General features: G+C 39.8%; 1 non-coding gene across 1 annotated transcript; it reads right to left on the bottom strand.

Moving 5' to 3' along the window:
- Positions 1 to 2,982: 2,982 nt before the first annotated feature.
- On the bottom strand, positions 2,983 to 3,055 carry Trnak-uuu (transfer RNA lysine (anticodon UUU)). Its single transcript has one exon. It is a non-coding gene; the product is annotated as a tRNA-Lys (tRNA).
- Between the last annotated feature and the right edge of the window lie 302 nt (positions 3,056 to 3,357).

The following is a 3,357-nucleotide window of genomic DNA, read 5'->3' as shown; positions in this document are numbered from 1 at the left end:
AAAAGACGTTAAACTAAAGAACGAACACACTCACACACACACGTGCATCACACACACACACACACACACACACACACACACACACACACACGTGTAGACACTGACAAAGAAGGGGATGTGTAGGTAGGAAAAAAAATAGTCAAAAATTAAAGAGAAAGAAAAAAAAAAGCAAGCAGAAGGGAGAAGAAAAGTAAATCATGATCCGCTTGTTGTCCTTGGATTTTTTTTTTTTTTTTTTTTTTTTTTTTTGCTTTCACGTCCACTCCTTGGTTGTTAATTTTTTCACGTATGTAAGTTGAATCATTCTTTTCTCTTGAAAGCCAGAGTGGCTGAATGAACGAGTGATAAAGAGAGACAGAACGGCAATGAAAGAGAGAGGGGGGGAGTGGGAGAGAGAGAGAGAAAGGGTAATAAGCCCGTCACAAGGCCGGTTGTCCTCCGTTGAAAGAAGTCTAAAAATAGTGTATAACCCATTCCGGGCATCCATCCAGTCATGGTTTACAGGCAGAACGAAGTTCCTTAGGAAATGTACGGCTCTGATTCTAAACAAAACTCTTTATCTTTTTTTTTTTTTTTCATTGTGGTCTTCGGAGGATTCTAGAATGGACAGGCCCAAGTTAGAAGGAGTTCGCTCTGATTTTAGTGTTTGTTTTTTGGGGGGAACCAAAGGGATTTAAAGGCAGATATAGGCAGTATTAAAAGCCAAAGGGAAAAAATTGTAGGCATGAAGCTGTATTAACGCTTTCACCCACTCATGCACGCCGGGCAGAAGCGCACATAATTATGCTCGTAAGCGCTTTTCGCAAATCATATCTTGGAAGTTTTCTTTGAGATAATTTTCTGTACTGCACGCGCGCGCGCACACGCACACACACACACACACACACACACACACACACACACACACATGCACACGCACGCACGAACGCTCACACACACATACACACACAGTGTGTATGAGAGAGAGGGGGGGGAGGGTGCAAAGGGTGGTCTGGAAAGTTTAGAGCCTGAAAATATTTTTTGCATAATAAAGAATGTTATCTCTTTAAAATAATTTTTTTTTTTAAAGAAACAATAAAACAGGGCATGGATTTCGATCCCTACCCCAACCCCATAACAGCAATCGTTAATCATGCAACAGAAATACTTCATCCTTTTTTTTTTCTTTTTTTTCTTTTTCTTTCTTTCTATTTTTTTCTCTCTTTTTTTCTTTTTTTTTTTTTGTCCGGGGTTGTGGATGAGGTGGGGGGGGGAGTTATCCACAAAGAAGTCAGCAAAAAAACAAAACAAAAACAAAAAAGTTTGAAGACTTTTGATCTCTCAGTGGCAGAATCGAAAAAAATATGAATGTGGAGATTTGAAAGGGTGGGAAAGGTTGGAGCGGTCGGGTGGGGTGGGAGAGAGAGAGGGGGGAGGGGAGGTTTTCTTCTTCTTCTTCTTTTTTCTTTTTTTTTTCTTTCTTCTTTTTTAACATTTTTATAGAAGCAAAGAAAAATCGACGCAAAGTCTGTGCAAAGGAAAATGCTTATAGTTGGAATTGGGGGGGAGGAGGGGGGGGGCGTTAAAAATGATGAGAGAAAAGATTTTTTTTAAAAATTAAAAAGGAAGGGAGAAAAAGAAAGCAACCAAAAAGAAAGACATGAAGAAAAGAACAAATAACAAAAAGCAGAAGAAAGGAAAGGAAGGAAAGAAATAATGAGGAGAAAAAAAACACACACACAAAGGAGAGGGGAACAAAAAGGAAGGGAAAGCAGAAAGAAAGAAAGAAAGAAATAGGTTGAAAAAAGAAGTAGAAGGAAGAAAGAGAAGAAGAAAAAAGAGTTGGTGAACAAACAGTAAGCACCATCGGAGATGGCTGAGTAGACATTTACACTGAAAATGAAGAAGAAGAAAAACAGAGAACAAAATAAAAAGCAGGAAAGAAGTGTTGTGATTTGGAGGCAGAATGTTAAAAAAAATTAACAGAATATCGAAAACAACGGGGAAGGAGAGAAAGAAGAAAAAAAAACAGAAAAGAGAAGGAAACAAATCAAAAAGGACAAAGAAAGGATGAAGGGAATTAATCATTTTGAAAAGAGCGGTTACAAAAATTAATTTACTGGGACTTACGGGATTGAAAAAAAAAACCCAACTATAGTCAGGGTGAGGGTGGAAGATGAAATAACATATGTCTAGGGATTTTTAGAAGGTAAAAACAATTGACAGCGAAAATGTAGCAGGAAGACAGCATGAAAGAAATGGAGAGACACAGAAATAAAATGAAAGCAGAAATAAACGCAGTGTTGGTGCTGGGCAGGAGCGGAAACGTATAATAAGAATGAATAAAATATATTGATAATTAAGAGGGGCGGAGAGAGATTTGAAACTTAAGAATTTTTCTAAACTATCTATTAAAAACAGACAGAAACACGGGAGATACAAGGAAACAGAAGACGGTTGGCTAGCTGCAAGGTAAAAAAAAAAAATTAAAAAAATGAAAGCACAAAGACAATGAAAAAGAGGGGACAAAAAAAAAAGAAGCTGCATTCCAGGGCCGAGCAAAAGAATGGAATGAATTAAAAGAGGAGACACAGTTGGAGCAAGACTTCGCTGATGGGAGTGCATGATTTGTGATGGCCGCTCAGCTATTGATTTGTCGGCGGGCTGCCGGGAAAAGGGGAAGTTTTTGTGTGTGTGTGTGTGTTTGGGGGAGGGGGGAGGGTTGCGGGGCAACAAAAATGCTAGCCCTGATTACGGTATTTCTGTCAGCTCATCTAAGCCAGGGCGACAACCGTAAATCAAAGGGAGCAAACTGACGTTAAGGCTGTGCATCCACTGTCCAGTGGTGGGGAAGAATCAGAAAGTAGTCACGACAGTTTCAGTTTCAGTTTCAGTAGCTCAAGGAGGCGTCACTGCGTTGGGACAAATCCATATATGCTACACCACATCTGCCGAGCAGATGCCTGACCAGCAGCGTAACCCAACGCGCTTAAAAAATCGCAGCGCCCAATAGGGGACACGAACCCCTGACCCTCAGATTAAAAGTCTGATGCTCTACCGACTGAGCTAACCGGGCTGCTCAAGCTCAAGTCACGACAGCTTTAGTTTATTTGTTTTTTGTGCGTTTGGGTTTTTTGGTTGTTTTTTTGTTTGGTTGGTTGGGTTTTTTTGTTGTTGTTTTTTTTTTTTGGGGGGGGGGGCGGGGGGGTTGGTTGTTTTGTTGTTTGTTTGTTGTTTTTTTTTTGGGGGGGGGTTGTTTGTTTGTTGTTGTTGTTTTAGGTGTTTTTGAATTGTTGTTTTTTGCGTGTGTGTGTGTGTAGTCTTCATAACAGTACTTGCATCATTTTAGATGAGGGCCTTGATTGATAAACAGAAGAA

The sequence above is a fragment of the Babylonia areolata genome, chromosome 7 (assembly GCF_041734735.1).
Source record: "Babylonia areolata isolate BAREFJ2019XMU chromosome 7, ASM4173473v1, whole genome shotgun sequence".
NCBI lineage: Eukaryota > Metazoa > Mollusca > Gastropoda > Neogastropoda > Buccinidae > Babylonia > Babylonia areolata.
This window is presented reverse-complemented; position numbering and strand designations above follow the sequence as displayed.